At 58.3% G+C, this 25,322-nt stretch overlaps 28 non-coding genes and 2 pseudogenes across 28 annotated transcripts; all 30 read left to right on the top strand.

Moving 5' to 3' along the window:
* The first annotated feature begins 226 nt into the window (after positions 1 to 226).
* On the top strand, positions 227 to 417 carry LOC146292694 (U2 spliceosomal RNA). Its single transcript, XR_014754729.1, has one exon. It is a non-coding gene; the product is annotated as a U2 spliceosomal RNA (small nuclear RNA).
* Positions 418 to 1,155: 738 nt separating this feature from the next.
* Positions 1,156 to 1,274, top strand: LOC146292693 (U5 spliceosomal RNA). Its single transcript, XR_014754627.1, has one exon. It is a non-coding gene; the product is annotated as a U5 spliceosomal RNA (small nuclear RNA).
* Positions 1,275 to 1,983: 709 nt separating this feature from the next.
* On the top strand, positions 1,984 to 2,174 carry LOC146292692 (U2 spliceosomal RNA). Its single transcript, XR_014754728.1, has one exon. It is a non-coding gene; the product is annotated as a U2 spliceosomal RNA (small nuclear RNA).
* A 723-nt stretch (positions 2,175 to 2,897) lies between these two features.
* On the top strand, positions 2,898 to 3,016 carry LOC146292691 (U5 spliceosomal RNA). Its single transcript, XR_014754626.1, has one exon. It is a non-coding gene; the product is annotated as a U5 spliceosomal RNA (small nuclear RNA).
* Positions 3,017 to 3,743: 727 nt separating this feature from the next.
* LOC146292690 (U2 spliceosomal RNA) lies at positions 3,744 to 3,934 on the top strand. The gene has a single exon (XR_014754727.1). It is a non-coding gene; the product is annotated as a U2 spliceosomal RNA (small nuclear RNA).
* Positions 3,935 to 4,675: 741 nt separating this feature from the next.
* LOC146292689 (U5 spliceosomal RNA) lies at positions 4,676 to 4,794 on the top strand. The gene has a single exon (XR_014754625.1). It is a non-coding gene; the product is annotated as a U5 spliceosomal RNA (small nuclear RNA).
* Positions 4,795 to 5,545: 751 nt separating this feature from the next.
* LOC146292688 (U2 spliceosomal RNA) lies at positions 5,546 to 5,736 on the top strand. The gene has a single exon (XR_014754726.1). It is a non-coding gene; the product is annotated as a U2 spliceosomal RNA (small nuclear RNA).
* A 524-nt stretch (positions 5,737 to 6,260) lies between these two features.
* On the top strand, positions 6,261 to 6,379 carry LOC146292687 (U5 spliceosomal RNA). Its single transcript, XR_014754624.1, has one exon. It is a non-coding gene; the product is annotated as a U5 spliceosomal RNA (small nuclear RNA).
* A 755-nt stretch (positions 6,380 to 7,134) lies between these two features.
* Positions 7,135 to 7,325, top strand: LOC146292686 (U2 spliceosomal RNA). The gene has a single exon (XR_014754725.1). It is a non-coding gene; the product is annotated as a U2 spliceosomal RNA (small nuclear RNA).
* Positions 7,326 to 7,849: 524 nt separating this feature from the next.
* On the top strand, positions 7,850 to 7,968 carry LOC146292685 (U5 spliceosomal RNA). The gene has a single exon (XR_014754623.1). It is a non-coding gene; the product is annotated as a U5 spliceosomal RNA (small nuclear RNA).
* A 751-nt stretch (positions 7,969 to 8,719) lies between these two features.
* LOC146292684 (U2 spliceosomal RNA) lies at positions 8,720 to 8,910 on the top strand. Its single transcript, XR_014754724.1, has one exon. It is a non-coding gene; the product is annotated as a U2 spliceosomal RNA (small nuclear RNA).
* Positions 8,911 to 9,433: 523 nt separating this feature from the next.
* LOC146292683 (U5 spliceosomal RNA) lies at positions 9,434 to 9,552 on the top strand. Its single transcript, XR_014754622.1, has one exon. It is a non-coding gene; the product is annotated as a U5 spliceosomal RNA (small nuclear RNA).
* Positions 9,553 to 10,303: 751 nt separating this feature from the next.
* On the top strand, positions 10,304 to 10,494 carry LOC146292682 (U2 spliceosomal RNA). Its single transcript, XR_014754723.1, has one exon. It is a non-coding gene; the product is annotated as a U2 spliceosomal RNA (small nuclear RNA).
* Positions 10,495 to 11,020: 526 nt separating this feature from the next.
* On the top strand, positions 11,021 to 11,139 carry LOC146292681 (U5 spliceosomal RNA). Its single transcript, XR_014754621.1, has one exon. It is a non-coding gene; the product is annotated as a U5 spliceosomal RNA (small nuclear RNA).
* Positions 11,140 to 11,813: 674 nt separating this feature from the next.
* Positions 11,814 to 12,004, top strand: LOC146292680 (U2 spliceosomal RNA). The gene has a single exon (XR_014754722.1). It is a non-coding gene; the product is annotated as a U2 spliceosomal RNA (small nuclear RNA).
* Positions 12,005 to 12,528: 524 nt separating this feature from the next.
* LOC146292679 (U5 spliceosomal RNA) lies at positions 12,529 to 12,647 on the top strand. Its single transcript, XR_014754619.1, has one exon. It is a non-coding gene; the product is annotated as a U5 spliceosomal RNA (small nuclear RNA).
* A 666-nt stretch (positions 12,648 to 13,313) lies between these two features.
* LOC146292678 (U2 spliceosomal RNA) lies at positions 13,314 to 13,504 on the top strand. The gene has a single exon (XR_014754721.1). It is a non-coding gene; the product is annotated as a U2 spliceosomal RNA (small nuclear RNA).
* Positions 13,505 to 14,023: 519 nt separating this feature from the next.
* On the top strand, positions 14,024 to 14,142 carry LOC146292677 (U5 spliceosomal RNA). The gene has a single exon (XR_014754618.1). It is a non-coding gene; the product is annotated as a U5 spliceosomal RNA (small nuclear RNA).
* Positions 14,143 to 14,816: 674 nt separating this feature from the next.
* Positions 14,817 to 15,007, top strand: LOC146292676 (U2 spliceosomal RNA). The gene has a single exon (XR_014754719.1). It is a non-coding gene; the product is annotated as a U2 spliceosomal RNA (small nuclear RNA).
* A 523-nt stretch (positions 15,008 to 15,530) lies between these two features.
* LOC146292675 (U5 spliceosomal RNA) lies at positions 15,531 to 15,649 on the top strand. The gene has a single exon (XR_014754617.1). It is a non-coding gene; the product is annotated as a U5 spliceosomal RNA (small nuclear RNA).
* A 751-nt stretch (positions 15,650 to 16,400) lies between these two features.
* Positions 16,401 to 16,591, top strand: LOC146292674 (U2 spliceosomal RNA). Its single transcript, XR_014754718.1, has one exon. It is a non-coding gene; the product is annotated as a U2 spliceosomal RNA (small nuclear RNA).
* A 523-nt stretch (positions 16,592 to 17,114) lies between these two features.
* On the top strand, positions 17,115 to 17,233 carry LOC146292673 (U5 spliceosomal RNA). The gene has a single exon (XR_014754616.1). It is a non-coding gene; the product is annotated as a U5 spliceosomal RNA (small nuclear RNA).
* A 1,434-nt stretch (positions 17,234 to 18,667) lies between these two features.
* Positions 18,668 to 18,868, top strand: LOC146292672 (U2 spliceosomal RNA; annotated as a pseudogene).
* A 533-nt stretch (positions 18,869 to 19,401) lies between these two features.
* On the top strand, positions 19,402 to 19,520 carry LOC146292671 (U5 spliceosomal RNA). Its single transcript, XR_014754615.1, has one exon. It is a non-coding gene; the product is annotated as a U5 spliceosomal RNA (small nuclear RNA).
* Positions 19,521 to 20,271: 751 nt separating this feature from the next.
* On the top strand, positions 20,272 to 20,462 carry LOC146292670 (U2 spliceosomal RNA). Its single transcript, XR_014754717.1, has one exon. It is a non-coding gene; the product is annotated as a U2 spliceosomal RNA (small nuclear RNA).
* Positions 20,463 to 20,983: 521 nt separating this feature from the next.
* Positions 20,984 to 21,102, top strand: LOC146292669 (U5 spliceosomal RNA). Its single transcript, XR_014754614.1, has one exon. It is a non-coding gene; the product is annotated as a U5 spliceosomal RNA (small nuclear RNA).
* A 1,434-nt stretch (positions 21,103 to 22,536) lies between these two features.
* On the top strand, positions 22,537 to 22,737 carry LOC146292668 (U2 spliceosomal RNA; annotated as a pseudogene).
* A 534-nt stretch (positions 22,738 to 23,271) lies between these two features.
* Positions 23,272 to 23,390, top strand: LOC146292667 (U5 spliceosomal RNA). The gene has a single exon (XR_014754613.1). It is a non-coding gene; the product is annotated as a U5 spliceosomal RNA (small nuclear RNA).
* Positions 23,391 to 24,141: 751 nt separating this feature from the next.
* Positions 24,142 to 24,332, top strand: LOC146292666 (U2 spliceosomal RNA). Its single transcript, XR_014754716.1, has one exon. It is a non-coding gene; the product is annotated as a U2 spliceosomal RNA (small nuclear RNA).
* Positions 24,333 to 24,861: 529 nt separating this feature from the next.
* LOC146292665 (U5 spliceosomal RNA) lies at positions 24,862 to 24,980 on the top strand. The gene has a single exon (XR_014754612.1). It is a non-coding gene; the product is annotated as a U5 spliceosomal RNA (small nuclear RNA).
* The last annotated feature ends 342 nt before the right edge of the window (positions 24,981 to 25,322 follow it).

The raw sequence follows: 25,322 nt of genomic DNA, 5'->3' as shown, positions 1-25,322 counted from the left end.
CTGCTTCTTCTTCCGTGGCCCGCTTGGCCTTTGCTTTTAGCTGCCGTCTTCTCGGTCCCCGCCGCCGCCGCCGCTTCTTCTTCTTCCTCCGCGGCGTCGGCGTTTCCTTTTGGCTTCCGTCGTCGGGGCCGTTCTCGGTCCGGCGGTCGCCAGAGCGGCCGGCGCCCAAACGTCCCGGCCGGCGCACGGAGGCCCCGCGCGCGGGGGGCGCGGAGCAGTGCGGGTCATCGCTTCTCGGCCTTTTGGCTAAGATCAAGTGTAGTATCTGTTCTTATCAGTTTAATATCTGATACGTCCTCCATGCGAGGACAACATATTAAACGGATTTTTGCCACAGGGAGTCGGAACAGGGGCTCGCTCCGTCCGCTCCGCGCATCGCCCCGGTATTGCAGCGCCTCCGGGAAGGGTGCACTCTTTCTAAGCGTGTCAAAGGGAGAAAAAAACGAGGGAGTGAGCGATTGGGGTTGGGGCTGGGGTTTTTGGGGTTGGGGCTGGGGTTTTTGGGGTTGAGGCTTGGGTTTTTGTGGCGATGAGGTGAAAAAAGGGGTGTGGCGGGCGGCGGCGGCGGAGCCCCGTCGGCCGGCGGCGTTTTCCCGCCCTTTTAGATAAAAAAAAAAAAAAAAAAAAAAAAAAAAAACCTGCAGTGAGGTGAGTGACTTGAAATGGGGGAGACAGTGAGTGAGTGAGTGAGTGAGTGAGTGAGTGAGTGAGTGAGTGAGTGAGTGAGTGAGTGAGTGAGTGTGAAAGAGAGAGAGAGAGTGAGAGAGAGAGAGAGAGAGAGTGAAAGAGAGAGAGAGAGTGAAAGAGAGAGAGAGAGTGAAAGAGAGAGAGTGAAAGAGAGAGAGTGAAAGAGAGAGAGAGTGAAAGAGAGAGAGTGAAAGAGAGAGAGAGTGAAAGAGAGAGAGTGAAAGAGAGAGAGTGAAAGAGAGAGAGAGTGAAAGAGAGAGAGTGAAAGAGAGAGAGAGTGAAAGAGAGAGAGTGAAAGAGAGAGAGAGTGAAAGAGAGAGAGTGAAAGAGAGAGAGAGTGAAAGCCCCTTTGCGGCCGGTGGCGTTTCCACGCCTTTTCCCGGAAAGGAAGGACGCCGCCGCGGACGAGCGAGCCAGGGCCAACGGAGGGGTCGGGAGCGGGCCGTTTGGGCGGTTTCAAAAAAACGGTCACTCTGGCTCCCCTTCAGCACGCACAAGCCTTTCGCCTTTTACTAAAGACTTCCGTGGAGGGGAGCGCCGACGAGCGGGACGTGGTATTTTTGGTCGGCTTTGCCCGAGGGAGGGCAGAGCCTGATGGATTTGTGAGGAAAAAAAGCAGGGTAAGGTTAGCGTTGGGTGGGTGGGTGGGTGGGTGGGTGGGTGCGTGCGTGCGTGCAGGTCTTTTTGTCTTCCTTTTTCCTCTGCTTAATCCCGATCCCTTGGCCTTTTGGTCCCTGCTCCTTCCGTGGCCCGCTGGGCCTCTTGGTCCCTGCTTCCTCTTGGTCCTCTTGGTCCCTGCTTCCTCTTGGTCCTCTTGGTCCCTGCTTCCTCTTGGTCCTCTTGGTCCCTGCTTCCTCTTGGTCCTCTTGGTCCCTGCTTCCTCTTGGTCCTCTTGGTCCCTGCTTCCTCTTGGTCCTCTTGGTCCCTGCTTCCTCTTGGTCCTCTTGGTCCCTGCTTCCTCTTGGTCCCTGCTTCCTCTTGGTCCCTGCTTCCTCTTGGTCCCTGCTTCCTCTTGGTCCCTGCTTCCTCTTGGTCCCTGCTTCCTCTTGGTCCCTGCTTCCTCTTGGTCCCTGCTTCTTCTTCCGTGGCCCGCTTGGCCTTTGCTTTTAGCTGCCGTCTTCTCGGTCCCCGCCGCCGCCGCCGCTTCTTCTTCTTCCTCCGCGGCGTCGGCGTTTCCTTTTGGCTTCCGTCGTCGGGGCCGTTCTCGGTCCGGCGGTCGCCAGAGCGGCCGGCGCCCAAACGTCCCGGCCGGCGCACGGAGGCCCCGCGCGCGGGGGGCGCGGAGCAGTGCGGGTCATCGCTTCTCGGCCTTTTGGCTAAGATCAAGTGTAGTATCTGTTCTTATCAGTTTAATATCTGATACGTCCTCCATGCGAGGACAACATATTAAACGGATTTTTGCCACAGGGAGTCGGAACAGGGGCTCGCTCCGTCCGCTCCGCGCATCGCCCCGGTATTGCAGCGCCTCCGGGAAGGGTGCACTCTTTCTAAGCGTGTCAAAGGGAGAAAAAAACGAGGGAGTGAGCGATTGGGGTTGGGGCTGGGGTTTTTGGGGTTGGGGCTGGGGTTTTTGGGGTTGAGGCTTGGGTTTTTGTGGCGATGAGGTGAAAAAAGGGGTGTGGCGGGCGGCGGCGGCGGAGCCCCGTCGGCCGGCGGCGTTTTCCCGCCCTTTTAGATAAAAAAAAAAAAAAAAAAAAAAAAAAAAACCTGCAGTGAGGTGAGTGACTTGAAATGGGGGAGACAGTGAGTGAGTGAGTGAGTGAGTGAGTGAGTGAGTGAGTGAGTGAGTGAGTGAGTGAGTGAGTGAGTGTGAAAGAGAGAGAGAGAGTGAGAGAGAGAGAGAGAGAGAGTGAAAGAGAGAGAGAGAGTGAAAGAGAGAGAGAGAGTGAAAGAGAGAGAGTGAAAGAGAGAGAGTGAAAGAGAGAGAGAGTGAAAGAGAGAGAGTGAAAGAGAGAGAGAGTGAAAGAGAGAGAGTGAAAGAGAGAGAGTGAAAGAGAGAGAGAGTGAAAGAGAGAGAGAGTGAAAGAGAGAGAGTGAAAGAGAGAGAGAGTGAAAGAGAGAGAGTGAAAGAGAGAGAGAGTGAAAGCCCCTTTGCGGCCGGTGGCGTTTCCACGCCTTTTCCCGGAAAGGAAGGACGCCGCCGCGGACGAGCGAGCCAGGGCCAACGGAGGGGTCGGGAGCGGGCCGTTTGGGCGGTTTCAAAAAAACGGTCACTCTGGCTCCCCTTCAGCACGCACAAGCCTTTCGCCTTTTACTAAAGACTTCCGTGGAGGGGAGCGCCGACGAGCGGGACGTGGTATTTTTGGTCGGCTTTGCCCGAGGGAGGGCAGAGCCTGATGGATTTGTGAGGAAAAAAAGCAGGGTAAGGTTAGCGTTGGGTGGGTGGGTGGGTGGGTGCGTGCGTGCGTGCAGGTCTTTTTGTCTTCCTTTTTCCTCTGCTTAATCCCGATCCCTTGGCCTTTTGGTCCCTGCTCCTTCCGTGGCCCGCTGGGCCTCTTGGTCCCTGCTTCCTCTTGGTCCTCTTGGTCCCTGCTTCCTCTTGGTCCTCTTGGTCCCTGCTTCCTCTTGGTCCTCTTGGTCCCTGCTTCCTCTTGGTCCTCTTGGTCCCTGCTTCCTCTTGGTCCTCTTGGTCCCTGCTTCCTCTTGGTCCTCTTGGTCCCTGCTTCCTCTTGGTCCTCTTGGTCCCTGCTTCCTCTTGGTCCTCTTGGTCCCTGCTTCCTCTTGGTCCCTGCTTCCTCTTGGTCCCTGCTTCCTCTTGGTCCCTGCTTCCTCTTGGTCCCTGCTTCCTCTTGGTCCCTGCTTCCTCTTGGTCCCTGCTTCCTCTTGGTCCCTGCTTCTTCTTCCGTGGCCCGCTTGGCCTTTGCTTTTAGCTGCCGTCTTCTCGGTCCCCGCCGCCGCCGCCGCTTCTTCTTCTTCCTCCGCGGCGTCGGCGTTTCCTTTTGGCTTCCGTCGTCGGGGCCGTTCTCGGTCCGGCGGTCGCCAGAGCGGCCGGCGCCCAAACGTCCCGGCCGGCGCACGGAGGCCCCGCGCGCGGGGGGCGCGGAGCAGTGCGGGTCATCGCTTCTCGGCCTTTTGGCTAAGATCAAGTGTAGTATCTGTTCTTATCAGTTTAATATCTGATACGTCCTCCATGCGAGGACAACATATTAAACGGATTTTTGCCACAGGGAGTCGGAACAGGGGCTCGCTCCGTCCGCTCCGCGCATCGCCCCGGTATTGCAGCGCCTCCGGGAAGGGTGCACTCTTTCTAAGCGTGTCAAAGGGAGAAAAAAACGAGGGAGTGAGCGATTGGGGTTGGGGCTGGGGTTTTTGGGGTTGGGGCTGGGGTTTTTGGGGTTGAGGCTTGGGTTTTTGTGGCGATGAGGTGAAAAAAGGGGTGTGGCGGGCGGCGGCGGCGGAGCCCCGTCGGCCGGCGGCGTTTTCCCGCCCTTTTAGATAAAAAAAAAAAAAAAAAAAAAAAAAAAAAAAACCTGCAGTGAGGTGAGTGACTTGAAATGGGGGAGACAGTGAGTGAGTGAGTGAGTGAGTGAGTGAGTGAGTGAGTGAGTGAGTGAGTGAGTGAGTGAGTGAGTGTGAAAGAGAGAGAGAGAGTGAGAGAGAGAGAGAGAGAGAGTGAAAGAGAGAGAGAGAGTGAAAGAGAGAGAGAGAGTGAAAGAGAGAGAGTGAAAGAGAGAGAGTGAAAGAGAGAGAGAGTGAAAGAGAGAGAGTGAAAGAGAGAGAGAGTGAAAGAGAGAGAGTGAAAGAGAGAGAGTGAAAGAGAGAGAGAGTGAAAGAGAGAGAGTGAAAGAGAGAGAGAGTGAAAGAGAGAGAGTGAAAGAGAGAGAGAGTGAAAGAGAGAGAGTGAAAGAGAGAGAGAGTGAAAGCCCCTTTGCGGCCGGTGGCGTTTCCACGCCTTTTCCCGGAAAGGAAGGACGCCGCCGCGGACGAGCGAGCCAGGGCCAACGGAGGGGTCGGGAGCGGGCCGTTTGGGCGGTTTCAAAAAAAACGGTCACTCTGGCTCCCCTTCAGCACGCACAAGCCTTTCGCCTTTTACTAAAGACTTCCGTGGAGGGGAGCGCCGACGAGCGGGACGTGGTATTTTTGGTCGGCTTTGCCCGAGGGAGGGCAGAGCCTGATGGATTTGTGAGGAAAAAAAGCAGGGTAAGGTTAGCGTTGGGTGGCTGGGTGGGTGGGTGGGTGGGTGCGTGCGTGCGTGCGTGCAGGTCTTTTTGTCTTCCTTTTTCCTCTGCTTAATCCCGATCCCTTGGCCTTTTGGTCCCTGCTCCTTCCGTGGCCCGCTGGGCCTCTTGGTCCCTGCTTCCTCTTGGTCCCTGCTTCTTCTTGGTCCTCTTGGTCCCTGCTTCCTCTTGGTCCCTGCTTCCTCTTGGTCCCTGCTTCTTCTTGGTCCTCTTGGTCCCTGCTTCCTCTTGGTCCCTGCTTCCTCTTGGTCCCTGCTTCTTCTTGGTCCTCTTGGTCCCTGCTTCCTCTTGGTCCCTGCTTCCTCTTGGTCCCTGCTTCCTCTTGGTCCCTGCTTCCTCTTGGTCCCTGCTTCTTCTTGGTCCTCTTGGTCCCTGCTTCCTCTTGGTCCCTGCTTCCTCTTGGTCCCTGCTTCCTCTTGGTCCCTGCTTCCTCTTGGTCCCTGCTTCCTCTTGGTCCCTGCTTCTTCCTCCGTGGCCCGCTTGGCCTTTGCTTTTAGCTGCCGTCTTCTCGGTCCCCGCCGCCGCCGCTTCTTCTTCTTCCCCTGCGGCGTCGGCGTTTCCTTTTGGCTTCCGTCGTCGGGGCCGTTCTCGGTCCGGCGGTCGCCAGAGCGGCCGGCGCCCAAACGTCCCGGCCGGCGCACGGAGGCCCCGCGCGCGGGGGGCGCGGAGCAGTGCGGGTCATCGCTTCTCGGCCTTTTGGCTAAGATCAAGTGTAGTATCTGTTCTTATCAGTTTAATATCTGATACGTCCTCCATGCGAGGACAACATATTAAACGGATTTTTGCCACAGGGAGTCGGAACAGGGGCTCGCTCCGTCCGCTCCGCGCATCGCCCCGGTATTGCAGCGCCTCCGGGAAGGGTGCACTCTTTCTAAGCGTGTCAAAGGGAAAAAACGAGGGAGTGAGCGATTGGGGTTGGGGCTGGGGTTTTTGGGGTTGGGGCTGGGGTTTTTGGGGTTGGGGCTTGGGTTTTTGTGGCGATGAGGTGAAAAAAGGGGTTTGACGCGCGGCGGCGGCGGAGGCGGCGGAGGCGGCGGAGGCGGCGGAGCCCCGTCGGCCGGCGGCGTTTTCCCGCCCTTTTAGATATAAAAAAAAAAAAAAAAAAAAAAACCTGAAGTGAGGTGAGTGACTTGAAATGGGGGAGACAGTGAGTGAGTGAGTGAGTGAGTGAGTGAGTGAGTGAGTGAGAGTGAAAGAGAGAGAGAGTGAAAGAGAGAGAGTGAAAGAGAGAGAGTGAAAGAGAGAGAGTGAAAGAGAGAGAGAGTGAAAGCCCCTTTGCGGCCGGTGGCGTTTCCACGCCTTTTCCCGGAAAGGAAGGACGCCGCCGCGGACGAGCGAGCCAGGGCCAACGGAGGGGTCGGGAGCGGGCCGTTTGGGCGGTTTCAAAAAAAACGGTCACTCTGGCTCCCCTTCAGCACGCACAAGCCTTTCGCCTTTTACTAAAGACTTCCGTGGAGGGGAGCGCCGACGAGCGGGACGTGGTATTTTTGGTCGGCTTTGCCCGAGGGAGGGCAGAGCCTGATGGATTTGTGAGGAAAAAAAGCAGGGTAAGGTTAGCGTTGGGTGGCTGGGTGGGTGGGTGGGTGGGTGGGTGCGTGCGTGCGTGCGTGCAGGTCTTTTTGTCTTCCTTTTTCCTCTGCTTAATCCCGATCCCTTGGCCTTTTGGTCCCTGCTCCTTCCGTGGCCCGCTGGGCCTCTTGGTCCCTGCTTCCTCTTGGTCCCTGCTTCTTCTTGGTCCTCTTGGTCCCTGCTTCCTCTTGGTCCCTGCTTCCTCTTGGTCCCTGCTTCTTCTTGGTCCTCTTGGTCCCTGCTTCCTCTTGGTCCCTGCTTCCTCTTGGTCCCTGCTTCTTCTTGGTCCTCTTGGTCCCTGCTTCCTCTTGGTCCCTGCTTCCTCTTGGTCCCTGCTTCCTCTTGGTCCCTGCTTCCTCTTGGTCCCTGCTTCTTCTTGGTCCTCTTGGTCCCTGCTTCCTCTTGGTCCCTGCTTCCTCTTGGTCCCTGCTTCCTCTTGGTCCCTGCTTCCTCTTGGTCCCTGCTTCCTCTTGGTCCCTGCTTCTTCCTCCGTGGCCCGCTTGGCCTTTGCTTTTAGCTGCCGTCTTCTCGGTCCCCGCCGCCGCCGCTTCTTCTTCTTCCCCTGCGGCGTCGGCGTTTCCTTTTGGCTTCCGTCGTCGGGGCCGTTCTCGGTCCGGCGGTCGCCAGAGCGGCCGGCGCCCAAACGTCCCGGCCGGCGCACGGAGGCCCCGCGCGCGGGGGGCGCGGAGCAGTGCGGGTCATCGCTTCTCGGCCTTTTGGCTAAGATCAAGTGTAGTATCTGTTCTTATCAGTTTAATATCTGATACGTCCTCCATGCGAGGACAACATATTAAACGGATTTTTGCCACAGGGAGTCGGAACAGGGGCTCGCTCCGTCCGCTCCGCGCATCGCCCCGGTATTGCAGCGCCTCCGGGAAGGGTGCACTCTTTCTAAGCGTGTCAAAGGGAAAAAACGAGGGAGTGAGCGATTGGGGTTGGGGCTGGGGTTTTTGGGGTTGGGGCTGGGGTTTTTGGGGTTGGGGCTTGGGTTTTTGTGGCGATGAGGTGAAAAAAGGGGTTTGACGCGCGGCGGCGGCGGAGGCGGCGGAGGCGGCGGAGGCGGCGGAGCCCCGTCGGCCGGCGGCGTTTTCCCGCCCTTTTAGATATAAAAAAAAAAAAAAAAAAAAAACCTGAAGTGAGGTGAGTGACTTGAAATGGGGGAGACAGTGAGTGAGTGAGTGAGTGAGTGAGTGAGTGAGTGAGTGAGAGTGAAAGAGAGAGAGAGTGAAAGAGAGAGAGTGAAAGAGAGAGAGTGAAAGAGAGAGAGTGAAAGAGAGAGAGTAGAGAAAGCCCCTTTGCGGCCGGTGGCGTTTCCACGCCTTTTCCCGGAAAGGAAGGACGCCGCCGCGGACGAGCGAGCCAGGGCCAACGGAGGGGTCGGGAGCGGGCCGTTTGGGCGGTTTCAAAAAAAACGGTCACTCTGGCTCCCCTTCAGCACGCACAAGCCTTTCGCCTTTTACTAAAGACTTCCGTGGAGGGGAGCGCCGACGAGCGGGACGTGGTATTTTTGGTCGGCTTTGCCCGAGGGAGGGCAGAGCCTGATGGATTTGTGAGGAAAAAAAGCAGGGTAAGGTTAGCGTTGGGTGGCTGGGTGGGTGGGTGGGTGGGTGCGTGCGTGCGTGCGTGCAGGTCTTTTTGTCTTCCTTTTTCCTCTGCTTAATCCCGATCCCTTGGCCTTTTGGTCCCTGCTCCTTCCGTGGCCCGCTGGGCCTCTTGGTCCCTGCTTCCTCTTGGTCCCTGCTTCTTCTTGGTCCTCTTGGTCCCTGCTTCCTCTTGGTCCCTGCTTCCTCTTGGTCCCTGCTTCTTCTTGGTCCTCTTGGTCCCTGCTTCCTCTTGGTCCCTGCTTCCTCTTGGTCCCTGCTTCTTCTTGGTCCTCTTGGTCCCTGCTTCCTCTTGGTCCCTGCTTCCTCTTGGTCCCTGCTTCCTCTTGGTCCCTGCTTCCTCTTGGTCCCTGCTTCTTCTTGGTCCTCTTGGTCCCTGCTTCCTCTTGGTCCCTGCTTCCTCTTGGTCCCTGCTTCCTCTTGGTCCCTGCTTCCTCTTGGTCCCTGCTTCCTCTTGGTCCCTGCTTCTTCCTCCGTGGCCCGCTTGGCCTTTGCTTTTAGCTGCCGTCTTCTCGGTCCCCGCCGCCGCCGCTTCTTCTTCTTCCCCTGCGGCGTCGGCGTTTCCTTTTGGCTTCCGTCGTCGGGGCCGTTCTCGGTCCGGCGGTCGCCAGAGCGGCCGGCGCCCAAACGTCCCGGCCGGCGCACGGAGGCCCCGCGCGCGGGGGGCGCGGAGCAGTGCGGGTCATCGCTTCTCGGCCTTTTGGCTAAGATCAAGTGTAGTATCTGTTCTTATCAGTTTAATATCTGATACGTCCTCCATGCGAGGACAACATATTAAACGGATTTTTGCCACAGGGAGTCGGAACAGGGGCTCGCTCCGTCCGCTCCGCGCATCGCCCCGGTATTGCAGCGCCTCCGGGAAGGGTGCACTCTTTCTAAGCGTGTCAAAGGGAAAAAACGAGGGAGTGAGCGATTGGGGTTGGGGCTGGGGTTTTTGGGGTTGGGGCTGGGGTTTTTGGGGTTGGGGCTTGGGTTTTTGTGGCGATGAGGTGAAAAAAGGGGTTTGACGCGCGGCGGCGGCGGAGGCGGCGGAGGCGGCGGAGGCGGCGGAGCCCCGTCGGCCGGCGGCGTTTTCCCGCCCTTTTAGATATAAAAAAAAAAAAAAAAAAAAAACCTGAAGTGAGGTGAGTGACTTGAAATGGGGGAGACAGTGAGTGAGTGAGTGAGTGAGTGAGTGAGTGAGTGAGTGAGAGTGAAAGAGAGAGAGAGTGAAAGAGAGAGAGTGAAAGAGAGAGAGTGAAAGAGAGAGAGTGAAAGAGAGAGAGAGTGAAAGCCCCTTTGCGGCCGGTGGCGTTTCCACGCCTTTTCCCGGAAAGGAAGGACGCCGCCGCGGACGAGCGAGCCAGGGCCAACGGAGGGGTCGGGAGCGGGCCGTTTGGGCGGTTTCAAAAAAAACGGTCACTCTGGCTCCCCTTCAGCACGCACAAGCCTTTCGCCTTTTACTAAAGACTTCCGTGGAGGGGAGCGCCGACGAGCGGGACGTGGTATTTTTGGTCGGCTTTGCCCGAGGGAGGGCAGAGCCTGATGGATTTGTGAGGAAAAAAAGCAGGGTAAGGTTAGCGTTGGGTGGCTGGGTGGGTGGGTGGGTGGGTGCGTGCGTGCGTGCGTGCAGGTCTTTTTGTCTTCCTTTTTCCTCTGCTTAATCCCGATCCCTTGGCCTTTTGGTCCCTGCTCCTTCCGTGGCCCGCTGGGCCTCTTGGTCCCTGCTTCCTCTTGGTCCCTGCTTCTTCTTGGTCCTCTTGGTCCCTGCTTCCTCTTGGTCCCTGCTTCCTCTTGGTCCCTGCTTCTTCTTGGTCCTCTTGGTCCCTGCTTCCTCTTGGTCCCTGCTTCCTCTTGGTCCCTGCTTCTTCTTGGTCCTCTTGGTCCCTGCTTCCTCTTGGTCCCTGCTTCCTCTTGGTCCCTGCTTCCTCTTGGTCCCTGCTTCCTCTTGGTCCCTGCTTCTTCTTGGTCCTCTTGGTCCCTGCTTCCTCTTGGTCCCTGCTTCCTCTTGGTCCCTGCTTCCTCTTGGTCCCTGCTTCCTCTTGGTCCCTGCTTCCTCTTGGTCCCTGCTTCTTCCTCCGTGGCCCGCTTGGCCTTTGCTTTTAGCTGCCGTCTTCTCGGTCCCCGCCGCCGCCGCTTCTTCTTCTTCCCCTGCGGCGTCGGCGTTTCCTTTTGGCTTCCGTCGTCGGGGCCGTTCTCGGTCCGGCGGTCGCCAGAGCGGCCGGCGCCCAAACGTCCCGGCCGGCGCACGGAGGCCCCGCGCGCGGGGGGCGCGGAGCAGTGCGGGTCATCGCTTCTCGGCCTTTTGGCTAAGATCAAGTGTAGTATCTGTTCTTATCAGTTTAATATCTGATACGTCCTCCATGCGAGGACAACATATTAAACGGATTTTTGCCACAGGGAGTCGGAACAGGGGCTCGCTCCGTCCGCTCCGCGCATCGCCCCGGTATTGCAGCGCCTCCGGGAAGGGTGCACTCTTTCTAAGCGTGTCAAAGGGAAAAAACGAGGGAGTGAGCGATTGGGGTTGGGGCTGGGGTTTTTGGGGTTGGGGCTGGGGTTTTTGGGGTTGGGGCTTGGGTTTTTGTGGCGATGAGGTGAAAAAAGGGGTTTGACGCGCGGCGGCGGCGGAGGCGGCGGAGGCGGCGGAGGCGGCGGAGCCCCGTCGGCCGGCGGCGTTTTCCCGCCCTTTTAGATATAAAAAAAAAAAAAAAAAAAAAAAAACCTGAAGTGAGGTGAGTGACTTGAAATGGGGGAGACAGTGAGTGAGTGAGTGAGTGAGTGAGTGAGTGAGTGAGTGAGAGTGAAAGAGAGAGAGAGTGAAAGAGAGAGAGTGAAAGAGAGAGAGTGAAAGAGAGAGAGTGAAAGAGAGAGAGAGTGAAAGCCCCTTTGCGGCCGGTGGCGTTTCCACGCCTTTTCCCGGAAAGGAAGGACGCCGCCGCGGACGAGCGAGCCAGGGCCAACGGAGGGGTCGGGAGCGGGCCGTTTGGGCGGTTTCAAAAAAAACGGTCACTCTGGCTCCCCTTCAGCACGCACAAGCCTTTCGCCTTTTACTAAAGACTTCCGTGGAGGGGAGCGCCGACGAGCGGGACGTGGTATTTTTGGTCGGCTTTGCCCGAGGGAGGGCAGAGCCTGATGGATTTGTGAGGAAAAAAAGCAGGGTAAGGTTAGCGTTGGGTGGCTGGGTGGGTGGGTGGGTGGGTGCGTGCGTGCGTGCGTGCAGGTCTTTTTGTCTTCCTTTTTCCTCTGCTTAATCCCGATCCCTTGGCCTTTTGGTCCCTGCTCCTTCCGTGGCCCGCTGGGCCTCTTGGTCCCTGCTTCCTCTTGGTCCCTGCTTCTTCTTGGTCCTCTTGGTCCCTGCTTCCTCTTGGTCCCTGCTTCCTCTTGGTCCCTGCTTCTTCTTGGTCCTCTTGGTCCCTGCTTCCTCTTGGTCCCTGCTTCCTCTTGGTCCCTGCTTCTTCTTGGTCCTCTTGGTCCCTGCTTCCTCTTGGTCCCTGCTTCCTCTTGGTCCCTGCTTCCTCTTGGTCCCTGCTTCCTCTTGGTCCCTGCTTCCTCTTGGTCCCTGCTTCCTCTTGGTCCCTGCTTCTTCCTCCGTGGCCCGCTTGGCCTTTGCTTTTAGCTGCCGTCTTCTCGGTCCCCGCCGCCGCCGCTTCTTCTTCTTCCCCTGCGGCGTCGGCGTTTCCTTTTGGCTTCCGTCGTCGGGGCCGTTCTCGGTCCGGCGGTCGCCAGAGCGGCCGGCGCCCAAACGTCCCGGCCGGCGCACGGAGGCCCCGCGCGCGGGGGGCGCGGAGCAGTGCGGGTCATCGCTTCTCGGCCTTTTGGCTAAGATCAAGTGTAGTATCTGTTCTTATCAGTTTAATATCTGATACGTCCTCCATGCGAGGACAACATATTAAACGGATTTTTGCCACAGGGAGTCGGAACAGGGGCTCGCTCCGTCCGCTCCGCGCATCGCCCCGGTATTGCAGCGCCTCCGGGAAGGGTGCACTCTTTCTAAGCGTGTCAAAGGGAAAAAACGAGGGAGTGAGCGATTGGGGTTGGGGCTGGGGTTTTTGGGGTTGGGGCTGGGGTTTTTGGGGTTGGGGCTTGGGTTTTTGTGGCGATGAGGTGAAAAAAGGGGTTTGACGCGCGGCGGCGGCGGAGGCGGCGGAGGCGGCGGAGGCGGCGGAGCCCCGTCGGCCGGCGGCGTTTTCCCGCCCTTTTAGATATAAAAAAAAAAAAAAAAAAAAAAACCTGAAGTGAGGTGAGTGACTTGAAATGGGGGAGACAGTGAGTGAGTGAGTGAGTGAGTGAGTGAGTGAGTGAGTGAGAGTGAAAGAGAGAGAGAGTGAAAGAGAGAGAGTGAAAGAGAGAGAGTGAAAGAGAGAGAGTGAAAGAGAGAGAGAGTGAAAGCCCCTTTGCGGCCGGTGGCGTTTCCACGCCTTTTCCCGGAAAGGAAGGACGCCGCCGCGGACGAGCGAGCCAGGGCCAACGGAGGGGTCGGGAGCGGGCCGTTTGGGCGGTTTCAAAAAAAACGGTCACTCTGGCTCCCCTTCAGCACGCACAAGCCTTTCGCCTTTTACTAAAGACTTCCGTGGAGGGGAGCGCCGACGAGCGGGACGTGGTATTTTTGGTCGGCTTTGCCCGAGGGAGGGCAGAGCCTGATGGATTTGTGAGGAAAAAAAGCAGGGTAAGGTTAGCGTTGGGTGGGTGGGTGGGTGGGTGCGTGCGTGCGTGCGTGCAGGTCTTTTTGTCTTCCTTTTTCCTCTGCTTAATCCCGATCCCTTGGCCTTTTGGTCCCTGCTCCTTCCGTGGCCCGCTGGGCCTCTTGGTCCCTGCTTCCTCTTGGTCCCTGCTTCTTCTTGGTCCTCTTGGTCCCTGCTTCCTCTTGGTCCCTGCTTCCTCTTGGTCCCTGCTTCTTCTTGGTCCTCTTGGTCCCTGCTTCCTCTTGGTCCCTGCTTCCTCTTGGTCCCTGCTTCTTCTTGGTCCTCTTGGTCCCTGCTTCCTCTTGGTCCCTGCTTCCTCTTGGTCCCTGCTTCCTCTTGGTCCCTGCTTCCTCTTGGTCCCTGCTTCCTCTTGGTCCCTGCTTCCTCTTGGTCCCTGCTTCTTCCTCCGTGGCCCGCTTGGCCTTTGCTTTTAGCTGCCGTCTTCTCGGTCCCCGCCGCCGCCGCTTCTTCTTCTTCCCCTGCGGCGTCGGCGTTTCCTTTTGGCTTCCGTCGTCGGGGCCGTTCTCGGTCCGGCGGTCGCCAGAGCGGCCGGCGCCCAAACGTCCCGGCCGGCGCACGGAGGCCCCGCGCGCGGGGGGCGCGGAGCAGTGCGGGTCATCGCTTCTCGGCCTTTTGGCTAAGATCAAGTGTAGTATCTGTTCTTATCAGTTTAATATCTGATACGTCCTCCATGCGAGGACAACATATTAAACGGATTTTTGCCACAGGGAGTCGGAACAGGGGCTCGCTCCGTCCGCTCCGCGCATCGCCCCGGTATTGCAGCGCCTCCGGGAAGGGTGCACTCTTTCTAAGCGTGTCAAAGGGAAAAAACGAGGGAGTGAGCGATTGGGGTTGGGGCTGGGGTTTTTGGGGTTGGGGCTGGGGTTTTTGGGGTTGGGGCTTGGGTTTTTGTGGCGATGAGGTGAAAAAAGGGGTTTGACGCGCGGCGGCGGCGGAGGCGGCGGAGGCGGCGGAGGCGGCGGAGCCCCGTCGGCCGGCGGCGTTTTCCCGCCCTTTTAGATATAAAAAAAAAAAAAAAAAAAAAACCTGAAGTGAGGTGAGTGACTTGAAATGGGGGAGACAGTGAGTGAGTGAGTGAGTGAGTGAGTGAGTGAGTGAGAGTGAAAGAGAGAGAGAGTGAAAGAGAGAGAGTGAAAGAGAGAGAGTGAAAGAGAGAGAGTGAAAGAGAGAGAGAGTGAAAGCCCCTTTGCGGCCGGTGGCGTTTCCACGCCTTTTCCCGGAAAGGAAGGACGCCGCCGCGGACGAGCGAGCCAGGGCCAACGGAGGGGTCGGGAGCGGGCCGTTTGGGCGGTTTCAAAAAAAACGGTCACTCTGGCTCCCCTTCAGCACGCACAAGCCTTTCGCCTTTTACTAAAGACTTCCGTGGAGGGGAGCGCCGACGAGCGGGACGTGGTATTTTTGGTCGGCTTTGCCCGAGGGAGGGCAGAGCCTGATGGATTTGTGAGGAAAAAAAGCAGGGTAAGGTTAGCGTTGGGTGGCTGGGTGGGTGGGTGGGTGGGTGCGTGCGTGCGTGCGTGCAGGTCTTTTTGTCTTCCTTTTTCCTCTGCTTAATCCCGATCCCTTGGCCTTTTGGTCCCTGCTCCTTCCGTGGCCCGCTGGGCCTCTTGGTCCCTGCTTCCTCTTGGTCCCTGCTTCTTCTTGGTCCTCTTGGTCCCTGCTTCCTCTTGGTCCCTGCTTCCTCTTGGTCCCTGCTTCTTCTTGGTCCTCTTGGTCCCTGCTTCCTCTTGGTCCCTGCTTCCTCTTGGTCCCTGCTTCTTCTTGGTCCTCTTGGTCCCTGCTTCCTCTTGGTCCCTGCTTCCTCTTGGTCCCTGCTTCCTCTTGGTCCCTGCTTCCTCTTGGTCCCTGCTTCCTCTTGGTCCCTGCTTCCTCTTGGTCCCTGCTTCTTCCTCCGTGGCCCGCTTGGCCTTTGCTTTTAGCTGCCGTCTTCTCGGTCCCCGCCGCCGCCGCTTCTTCTTCTTCCCCTGCGGCGTCGGCGTTTCCTTTTGGCTTCCGTCGTCGGGGCCGTTCTCGGTCCGGCGGTCGCCAGAGCGGCCGGCGCCCAAACGTCCCGGCCGGCGCACGGAGGCCCCGCGCGCGGGGGGCGCGGAGCAGTGCGGGTCATCGCTTCTCGGCCTTTTGGCTAAGATCAAGTGTAGTATCTGTTCTTATCAGTTTAATATCTGATACGTCCTCCATGCGAGGACAACATATTAAACGGATTTTTGCCACAGGGAGTCGGAACAGGGGCTCGCTCCGTCCGCTCCGCGCATCGCCCCGGTATTGCAGCGCCTCCGGGAAGGGTGCACTCTTTCTAAGCGTGTCAAAGGGAAAAAACGAGGGAGTGAGCGATTGGGGTTGGGGCTGGGGTTTTTGGGGTTGGGGCTGGGGTTTTTGGGGTTGGGGCTTGGGTTTTTGTGGCGATGAGGTGAAAAAAGGGGTTTGACGCGCGGCGGCGGCGGAGGCGGCGGAGGCGGCGGAGGCGGCGGAGCCCCGTCGGCCGGCGGCGTTTTCCCGCCCTTTTAGATATAAAAAAAAAAAAAAAAAAAAAAACCTGAAGTGAGGTGAGTGACTTGAAATGGGGGAGACAGTGAGTGAGTGAGTGAGTGAGTGAGTGAGTGAGTGAGTGAGAGTGAAAGAGAGAGAGAGTGAAAGAGAGAGAGTGAAAGAGAGAGAGTGAAAGAGAGAGAGTGAAAGAGAGAGAGAGTGAAAGCCCCTTTGCGGCCGGTGGCGTTTCCACGCCTTTCCCGGAAAGGAAGGACGCCGCCGCGGACGAGCGAGCCAGGGCCAACGGAGGGGTCGGGAGCGGGCCGTTTGGGCGGTTTCAAAAAAAACGGTCACTCTGGCTCCCCTTCAGCACGCACAAGCCTTTCGCCTTTTACTAAAGACTTCCGTGGAGGGGAGCGCCGACGAGCGGGACGTGGTATTTTTGGTCGGCTTTGCCCGAGGGAGGGCAGAGCCTGATGGATTTGTGAGGAAAAAAAGCAGGGTAAGGTTAGCGTTGGGTGGCTGGGTGGGTGGGTGGGTGGGTGCGTGCGTGCGTGCGTGCAGGTCTTTTTGTCTTCCTTTTTCCTCTGCTTAATCCCGATCCCTTGGCCTTTTGGTCCCTGCTCCTTCCGTGGCCCGCTGGGCCTCTTGGTCCCTGCTTCCTCTTGGTCCCTGCTTCTTCTTGGTCCTCTTGGTCCCTGCTTCCTCTTGGTCCCTGCTTCCTCTTGGTCCCTGCTTCTTCTTGGTCCTCTTGGTCCCTGCTTCCTCTTGGTCCCTGCTTCCTCTTGGTCCCTGCTTCTTCTTGGTCCTCTTGGTCCCTGCTTCCTCTTGGTCCCTGCTTCCTCTTGGTCCCTGCTTCCTCTTGGTCCCTGCTTCCTCTTGGTCCCTGCTTCTTCTTGGTCCTCTTGGTCCCTGCTTCCTCTTGGTCCCTGCTTCCTCTTGGTCCCTGCTTCCTCTTGGTCCCTGCTTCCTCTTGGTCCCTGCTTCCTCTTGGTCCCTGCTTCTTCCTCCGTGGCCCGCTTGGCCTTTGCTTTTAGCTGCCGTCTTCTCGGTCCCCGCCGCCGCCGCTTCTTCTTCTTCCCCTGCGGCGTCGGCGTTTCCTTTTGGCTTCCGTCGTCGGGGCCGTTCTCGGTCCGGCGGTCGCCAGAGCGGCCGGCGCCCAAACGTCCCGGCCGGCGCACGGAGGCCCCGCGCGCGGGGGGCGCGGAGCAGTGCGGGTCATCGCTTCTCGGCCTTTTGGCTAAGATCAAGTGTAGTATCTGTTCTTATCAGTTTAATATCTGATACGTCCTCCATGCGAGGACAACATATTAAACGGATTTTTGCCACAGGGAGTCGGAACAGGGGCTCGCTCCGTCCGCTCCGCGCATCGCCCCGGTATTGCAGCGCCTCCGGGAAGGGTGCACTCTTTCTAAGCGTGTCAAAGGGAAAAAACGAGGGAGTGAGCGATTGGGGTTGGGGCTGGGGTTTTTGGGGTTGGGGCTGGGGTTTTTGGGGTTGGGGCTTGGGTTTTTGTGGCGATGAGGTGAAAAAAGGGGTTTGACGCGCGGCGGCGGCGGAGGCGGCGGAGGCGGCGGAGGCGGCGGAGCCCCGTCGGCCGGCGGCGTTTTCCCGCCCTTTTAGATATAAAAAAAAAAAAAAAAAAAAAACCTGAAGTGAGGTGAGTGACTTGAAATGGGGGAGACAGTGAGTGAGTGAGTGAGTGAGTGAGTGAGTGAGTGAGTGAGAGTGAAAGAGAGAGAGAGTGAAAGAGAGAGAGTGAAAGAGAGAGAGTGAAAGAGAGAGAGTGAAAGAGAGAGAGAGTGAAAGCCCCTTTGCGGCCGGTGGCGTTTCCACGCCTTTTCCCGGAAAGGAAGGACGCCGCCGCGGACGAGCGAGCCAGGGCCAACGGAGGGGTCGGGAGCGGGCCGTTTGGGCGGTTTCAAAAAAAACGGTCACTCTGGCTCCCCTTCAGCACGCACAAGCCTTTCGCCTTTTACTAAAGACTTCCGTGGAGGGGAGCGCCGACGAGCGGGACGTGGTATTTTTGGTCGGCTTTGCCCGAGGGAGGGCAGAGCCTGATGGATTTGTGAGGAAAAAAAGCAGGGTAAGGTTAGCGTTGGGTGGCTGGGTGGGTGGGTGGGTGGGTGGGTGCGTGCGTGCGTGCGTGCAGGTCTTTTTGTCTTCCTTTTTCCTCTGCTTAATCCCGATCCCTTGGCCTTTTGGTCCCTGCTCCTTCCGTGGCCCGCTGGGCCTCTTGGTCCCTGCTTCCTCTTGGTCCCTGCTTCTTCTTGGTCCTCTTGGTCCCTGCTTCCTCTTGGTCCCTGCTTCCTCTTGGTCCCTGCTTCTTCTTGGTCCTCTTGGTCCCTGCTTCCTCTTGGTCCCTGCTTCCTCTTGGTCCCTGCTTCCTCTTGGTCCCTGCTTCCTCTTGGTCCCTGCTTCTTCTTGGTCCTCTTGGTCCCTGCTTCCTCTTGGTCCCTGCTTCCTCTTGGTCCCTGCTTCCTCTTGGTCCCTGCTTCCTCTTGGTCCCTGCTTCCTCTTGGTCCCTGCTTCTTCTTGGTCCTCTTGGTCCCTGCTTCCTCTTGGTCCCTGCTTCCTCTTGGTCCCTGCTTCCTCTTGGTCCCTGCTTCCTCTTGGTCCCTGCTTCCTCTTGGTCCCTGCTTCCTCTTGGTCCCTGCTTCTTCCTCCGTGGCCCGCTTGGCCTTTGCTTTTAGCTGCCGTCTTCTCGGTCCCCGCCGCCGCCGCTTCTTCTTCTTCCCCTGCGGCGTCGGCGTTTCCTTTTGGCTTCCGTCGTCGGGGCCGTTCTCGGTCCGGCGGTCGCCAGAGCGGCCGGCGCCCAAACGTCCCGGCCGGCGCACGGAGGCCCCGCGCGCGGGGGGCGCGGAGCAGTGCGGGTCATCGCTTCTCGGCCTTTTGGCTCAGATCAAGTGAGTGGCTGTCCTTAATTGGACAGCCATTGGCCCTCCCCCGTCGATACCGGAGCGCCTGATAGGGTTTCGGTGACGGAGGAGGGTCGGAGCGGTCGCCTGCCTGGGGGCTTCGGCCCCGACGCCAGGCGGGGACTTGTCCCCAAATTCAGAGTGTTGGGCGTTTCGGCGCCCAACACTGCTGGTAACCCAGAGGTGGGCCAGGCCACCTGAGGGCGAATGGACCGACGGACGGACTGATGGCCGGACCCGAGGAACGGAACAGAAACCTCGCCGAAGGGCAGCCTGGGAGCAGTGGCATAGGGATGGGCCTTCCCAGGGGCCGTCGCGACAGAAGGCAGCGGGCTAGTCGCTTGACTCCACTGGCGAGGAAGATCGGGAGGAGAGGGAGACGGAGTCACCAAGGGCGGGCTTGAGTGGACTTTTGTCGGGCCTCGGACTCCCACTTGTAACCCCCTAGTGGGGCAATTGTAATGTGCGCCCTTTTGGGTCCTTGTATTGTACGCCCTTTGGGTAACCTGTATGTGTTGACTGTCTTGTATTGATGTGTCTTTTAGAAACGTTTTTAGAATTTGATAAATACTTCTTTTTCTTTTTTTTTTAGAAGAAAAAAAAAAAAAAAAAAAAAATCTGTTCTTATCAGTTTAATATCTGATACGTCCTCCATGCGAGGACAACATATTAAACGGATTTTTGCCACAGGGAGTCGGAACAGGGGCTCGCTCCGTCCGCTCCGCGCATCGCCCCGGTATTGCAGCGCCTCCGGGAAGGGTGCACTCTTTCTAAGCGTGTCAAAGGGAAAAAACGAGGGAGTGAGCGATTGGGGTTGGGGCTGGGGTTTTTGGGGTTGGGGCTGGGGTTTTTGGGGTTGGGGCTTGGGTTTTTGTGGCGATGAGGTGAAAAAAGGGGTTTGACGCGCGGCGGCGGCGGAGGCGGCGGAGGCGGCGGAGGCGGCGGAGCCCCGTCGGCCGGCGGCGTTTTCCCGCCCTTTTAGATATAAAAAAAAAAAAAAAAAAAACCTGAAGTGAGGTGAGTGACTTGAAATGGGGGAGACAGTGAGTGAGTGAGTGAGTGAGTGAGTGAGTGAGTGAGTGAGTGAGTGAGTGAGAGTGAAAGAGAGAGAGAGTGAAAGAGAGAGAGTGAAAGAGAGAGAGTGAAAGAGAGAGAGTGAAAGAGAGAGAGAGTGAAAGCCCCTTTGCGGCCGGTGGCGTTTCCACGCCTTTTCCCGGAAAGGAAGGACGCCGCCGCGGACGAGCGAGCCAGGGCCAACGGAGGGGTCGGGAGCGGGCCGTTTGGGCGGTTTCAAAAAAAACGGTCACTCTGGCTCCCCTTCAGCACGCACAAGCCTTTCGCCTTTTACTAAAGACTTCCGTGGAGGGGAGCGCCGACGAGCGGGACGTGGTATTTTTGGTCGGCTTTGCCCGAGGGAGGGCAGAGCCTGATGGATTTGTGAGGAAAAAAAGCAGGGTAAGGTTAGCGTTGGGTGGCTGGGTGGGTGGGTGGGTGGGTGCGTGCGTGCGTGCGTGCAGGTCTTTTTGTCTTCCTTTTTCCTCTGCTTAATCCCGATCCCTTGGCCTTTTGGTCCCTGCTCCTTCCGTGGCCCGCTGGGCCTCTTGGTCCCTGCTTCCTCTTGGTCCCTGCTTCTTCTTGGTCCTCTTGGTCCCTGCTTCCTCTTGGTCCCTGCTTCCTCTTGGTCCCTGCTTCTTCTTGGTCCTCTTGGTCCCTGCTTCCTCTTGGTCCCTGCTTCCTCTTGGTCCCTGCTTCTTCTTGGTCCTCTTGGTCCCTGCTTCCTCTTGGTCCCTGCTTCCTCTTGGTCCCTGCTTCCTCTTGGTCCCTGCTTCCTCTTGGTCCCTGCTTCTTCTTGGTCCTCTTGGTCCCTGCTTCCTCTTGGTCCCTGCTTCCTCTTGGTCCCTGCTTCCTCTTGGTCCCTGCTTCCTCTTGGTCCCTGCTTCCTCTTGGTCCCTGCTTCTTCCTCCGTGGCCCGCTTGGCCTTTGCTTTTAGCTGCCGTCTTCTCGGTCCCCGCCGCCGCCGCTTCTTCTTCTTCCCCTGCGGCGTCGGCGTTTCCTTTTGGCTTCCGTCGTCGGGGCCGTTCTCGGTCCGGCGGTCGCCAGAGCGGCCGGCGCCCAAACGTCCCGGCCGGCGCACGGAGGCCCCGCGCGCGGGGGGCGCGGAGCAGTGCGGGTCATCGCTTCTCGGCCTTTTGGCTAAGATCAAGTGTAGTATCTGTTCTTATCAGTTTAATATCTGATACGTCCTCCATGCGAGGACAACATATTAAACGGATTTTTGCCACAGGGAGTCGGAACAGGGGCTCGCTCCGTCCGCTCCGCGCATCGCCCCGGTATTGCAGCGCCTCCGGGAAGGGTGCACTCTTTCTAAGCGTGTCAAAGGGAAAAAACGAGGGAGTGAGCGATTGGGGTTGGGGCTGGGGTTTTTGGGGTTGGGGCTGGGGTTTTTGGGGTTGGGGCTTGGGTTTTTGTGGCGATGAGGTGAAAAAAGGGGTTTGACGCGCGGCGGCGGCGGAGGCGGCGGAGGCGGCGGAGGCGGCGGAGCCCCGTCGGCCGGCGGCGTTTTCCCGCCCTTTTAGATATAAAAAAAAAAAAAAAAAAAACCTGAAGTGAGGTGAGTGACTTGAAATGGGGGAGACAGTGAGTGAGTGAGTGAGTGAGTGAGTGAGTGAGTGAGTGAGAGTGAAAGAGAGAGAGAGTGAAAGAGAGAGAGTGAAAGAGAGAGAGTGAAAGAGAGAGAGTGAAAGAGAGAGAGAGTGAAAGCCCCTTTGCGGCCGGTGGCGTTTCCACGCCTTTTCCCGGAAAGGAAGGACGCCGCCGCGGACGAGCGAGCCAGGGCCAACGGAGGGGTCGGGAGCGGGCCGTTTGGGCGGTTTCAAAAAAAACGGTCACTCTGGCTCCCCTTCAGCACGCACAAGCCTTTCGCCTTTTACTAAAGACTTCCGTGGAGGGGAGCGCCGACGAGCGGGACGTGGTATTTTTGGTCGGCTTTGCCCGAGGGAGGGCAGAGCCTGATGGATTTGTGAGGAAAAAAAGCAGGGTAAGGTTAGCGTTGGGTGGCTGGGTGGGTGGGTGGGTGGGTGGGTGCGTGCGTGCGTGCGTGCAGGTCTTTTTGTCTTCCTTTTTCCTCTGCTTAATCCCGATCCCTTGGCCTTTTGGTCCCTGCTCCTTCCGTGGCCCGCTGGGCCTCTTGGTCCCTGCTTCCTCTTGGTCCCTGCTTCTTCTTGGTCCTCTTGGTCCCTGCTTCCTCTTGGTCCCTGCTTCCTCTTGGTCCCTGCTTCTTCTTGGTCCTCTTGGTCCCTGCTTCCTCTTGGTCCCTGCTTCCTCTTGGTCCCTGCTTCCTCTTGGTCCCTGCTTCCTCTTGGTCCCTGCTTCTTCTTGGTCCTCTTGGTCCCTGCTTCCTCTTGGTCCCTGCTTCCTCTTGGTCCCTGCTTCCTCTTGGTCCCTGCTTCCTCTTGGTCCCTGCTTCCTCTTGGTCCCTGCTTCTTCTTGGTCCTCTTGGTCCCTGCTTCCTCTTGGTCCCTGCTTCCTCTTGGTCCCTGCTTCCTCTTGGTCCCTGCTTCCTCTTGGTCCCTGCTTCCTCTTGGTCCCTGCTTCCTCTTGGTCCCTGCTTCTTCCTCCGTGGCCCGCTTGGCCTTTGCTTTTAGCTGCCGTCTTCTCGGTCCCCGCCGCCGCCGCTTCTTCTTCTTCCCCTGCGGCGTCGGCGTTTCCTTTTGGCTTCCGTCGTCGGGGCCGTTCTCGGTCCGGCGGTCGCCAGAGCGGCCGGCGCCCAAACGTCCCGGCCGGCGCACGGAGGCCCCGCGCGCGGGGGGCGCGGAGCAGTGCGGGTCATCGCTTCTCGGCCTTTTGGCTCAGATCAAGTGAGTGGCTGTCCTTAATTGGACAGCCATTGGCCCTCCCCCGTCGATACCGGAGCGCCTGATAGGGTTTCGGTGACGGAGGAGGGTCGGAGCGGTCGCCTGCCTGGGGGCTTCGGCCCCGACGCCAGGCGGGGACTTGTCCCCAAATTCAGAGTGTTGGGCGTTTCGGCGCCCAACACTGCTGGTAACCCAGAGGTGGGCCAGGCCACCTGAGGGCGAATGGACCGACGGACGGACTGATGGCCGGACCCGAGGAACGGAACAGAAACCTCGCCGAAGGGCAGCCTGGGAGCAGTGGCATAGGGATGGGCCTTCCCAGGGGCCGTCGCGACAGAAGGCAGCGGGCTAGTCGCTTGACTCCACTGGCGAGGAAGATCGGGAGGAGAGGGAGACGGAGTCACCAAGGGCGGGCTTGAGTGGACTTTTGTCGGGCCTCGGACTCCCACTTGTAACCCCCTAGTGGGGCAATTGTAATGTGCGCCCTTTTGGGTCCTTGTATTGTACGCCCTTTGGGTAACCTGTATGTGTTGACTGTCTTGTATTGATGTGTCTTTTAGAAACGTTTTTAGAATTTGATAAATACTTCTTTTTCTTTTTTTTTAGAAGAAAAAAAAAAAAAAAAAAAAAAATCTGTTCTTATCAGTTTAATATCTGATACGTCCTCCATGCGAGGACAACATATTAAACGGATTTTTGCCACAGGGAGTCGGAACAGGGGCTCGCTCCGTCCGCTCCGCGCATCGCCCCGGTATTGCAGCGCCTCCGGGAAGGGTGCACTCTTTCTAAGCGTGTCAAAGGGAAAAAACGAGGGAGTGAGCGATTGGGGTTGGGGCTGGGGTTTTTGGGGTTGGGGCTGGGGTTTTTGGGGTTGGGGCTTGGGTTTTTGTGGCGATGAGGTGAAAAAAGGGGTTTGACGCGCGGCGGCGGCGGAGGCGGCGGAGGCGGCGGAGGCGGCGGAGCCCCGTCGGCCGGCGGCGTTTTCCCGCCCTTTTAGATATAAAAAAAAAAAAAAAAAAAAACCTGAAGTGAGGTGAGTGACTTGAAATGGGGGAGACAGTGAGTGAGTGAGTGAGTGAGTGAGTGAGTGAGTGAGTGAGTGAGTGAGTGAGAGTGAAAGAGAGAGAGAGTGAAAGAGAGAGAGTGAAAGAGAGAGAGTGAAAGAGAGAGAGTGAAAGAGAGAGAGAGTGAAAGCCCCTTTGCGGCCGGTGGCGTTTCCACGCCTTTTCCCGGAAAGGAAGGACGCCGCCGCGGACGAGCGAGCCAGGGCCAACGGAGGGGTCGGGAGCGGGCCGTTTGGGCGGTTTCAAAAAAAACGGTCACTCTGGCTCCCCTTCAGCACGCACAAGCCTTTCGCCTTTTACTAAAGACTTCCGTGGAGGGGAGCGCCGACGAGCGGGACGTGGTATTTTTGGTCGGCTTTGCCCGAGGGAGGGCAGAGCCTGATGGATTTGTGAGGAAAAAAAGCAGGGTAAGGTTAGCGTTGGGTGGCTGGGTGGGTGGGTGGGTGGGTGGGTGCGTGCGTGCGTGCAGGTCTTTTTGTCTTCCTTTTTCCTCTGCTTAATCCCGATCCCTTGGCCTTTTGGTCCCTGCTCCTTCCGTGGCCCGCTGGGCCTCTTGGTCCCTGCTTCCTCTTGGTCCCTGCTTCTTCTTGGTCCTCTTGGTCCCTGCTTCCTCTTGGTCCCTGCTTCCTCTTGGTCCCTGCTTCTTCTTGGTCCTCTTGGTCCCTGCTTCCTCTTGGTCCCTGCTTCCTCTTGGTCCCTGCTTCTTCTTGGTCCTCTTGGTCCCTGCTTCCTCTTGGTCCCTGCTTCCTCTTGGTCCCTGCTTCCTCTTGGTCCCTGCTTCCTCTTGGTCCCTGCTTCTTCTTGGTCCTCTTGGTCCCTGCTTCCTCTTGGTCCCTGCTTCCTCTTGGTCCCTGCTTCCTCTTGGTCCCTGCTTCCTCTTGGTCCCTGCTTCCTCTTGGTCCCTGCTTCTTCCTCCGTGGCCCGCTTGGCCTTTGCTTTTAGCTGCCGTCTTCTCGGTCCCCGCCGCCGCCGCTTCTTCTTCTTCCCCTGCGGCGTCGGCGTTTCCTTTTGGCTTCCGTCGTCGGGGCCGTTCTCGGTCCGGCGGTCGCCAGAGCGGCCGGCGCCCAAACGTCCCGGCCGGCGCACGGAGGCCCCGCGCGCGGGGGGCGCGGAGCAGTGCGGGTCATCGCTTCTCGGCCTTTTGGCTAAGATCAAGTGTAGTATCTGTTCTTATCAGTTTAATATCTGATACGTCCTCCATGCGAGGACAACATATTAAACGGATTTTTGCCACAGGGAGTCGGAACAGGGGCTCGCTCCGTCCGCTCCGCGCATCGCCCCGGTATTGCAGCGCCTCCGGGAAGGGTGCACTCTTTCTAAGCGTGTCAAAGGGAAAAAACGAGGGAGTGAGCGATTGGGGTTGGGGCTGGGGTTTTTGGGGTTGGGGCTGGGGTTTTTGGGGTTGGGGCTTGGGTTTTTGTGGCGATGAGGTGAAAAAAGGGGTTTGACGCGCGGCGGCGGCGGAGGCGGAGGCGGCGGAGGCGGCGGAGGCGGCGGAGCCCCGTCGGCCGGCGGCGTTTTCCCGCCCTTTTAGATATAAAAAAAAAAAAAAAAAAAAAACCTGAAGTGAGGTGAGTGACTTGAAATGGGGGAGACAGTGAGTGAGTGAGTGAGTGAGTGAGTGAGTGAGTGAGTGAGAGTGAAAGAGAGAGAGAGTGAAAGAGAGAGAGTGAAAGAGAGAGAGTGAAAGAGAGAGAGTGAAAGAGAGAGAGAGTGAAAGCCCCTTTGCGGCCGGTGGCGTTTCCACGCCTTTTCCCGGAAAGGAAGGACGCCGCCGCGGACGAGCGAGCCAGGGCCAACGGAGGGGTCGGGAGCGGGCCGTTTGGGCGGTTTCAAAAAAAACGGTCACTCTGGCTCCCCTTCAGCACGCACAAGCCTTTCGCCTTTTACTAAAGACTTCCGTGGAGGGGAGCGCCGACGAGCGGGACGTGGTATTTTTGGTCGGCTTTGCCCGAGGGAGGGCAGAGCCTGATGGATTTGTGAGGAAAAAAAGCAGGGTAAGGTTAGCGTTGGGTGGCTGGGTGGGTGGGTGGGTGGGTGCGTGCGTGCGTGCGTGCAGGTCTTTTTGTCTTCCTTTTTCCTCTGCTTAATCCCGATCCCTTGGCCTTTTGGTCCCTGCTCCTTCCGTGGCCCGCTGGGCCTCTTGGTCCCTGCTTCCTCTTGGTCCCTGCTTCTTCTTGGTCCTCTTGGTCCCTGCTTCCTCTTGGTCCCTGCTTCCTCTTGGTCCCTGCTTCTTCTTGGTCCTCTTGGTCCCTGCTTCCTCTTGGTCCCTGCTTCCTCTTGGTCCCTGCTTCTTCTTGGTCCTC

This window comes from Hypomesus nipponensis, chromosome 4 (assembly GCF_054491055.1).
Source record: "Hypomesus nipponensis isolate SF chromosome 4, ASM5449105v1, whole genome shotgun sequence".
In the NCBI taxonomy this organism is placed as follows: domain Eukaryota; kingdom Metazoa; phylum Chordata; class Actinopteri; order Osmeriformes; family Osmeridae; genus Hypomesus; species Hypomesus nipponensis.
The sequence above is the reverse complement of the archived record's forward strand: the minus strand, read 5'-3'. Positions and strand labels throughout refer to the sequence as shown.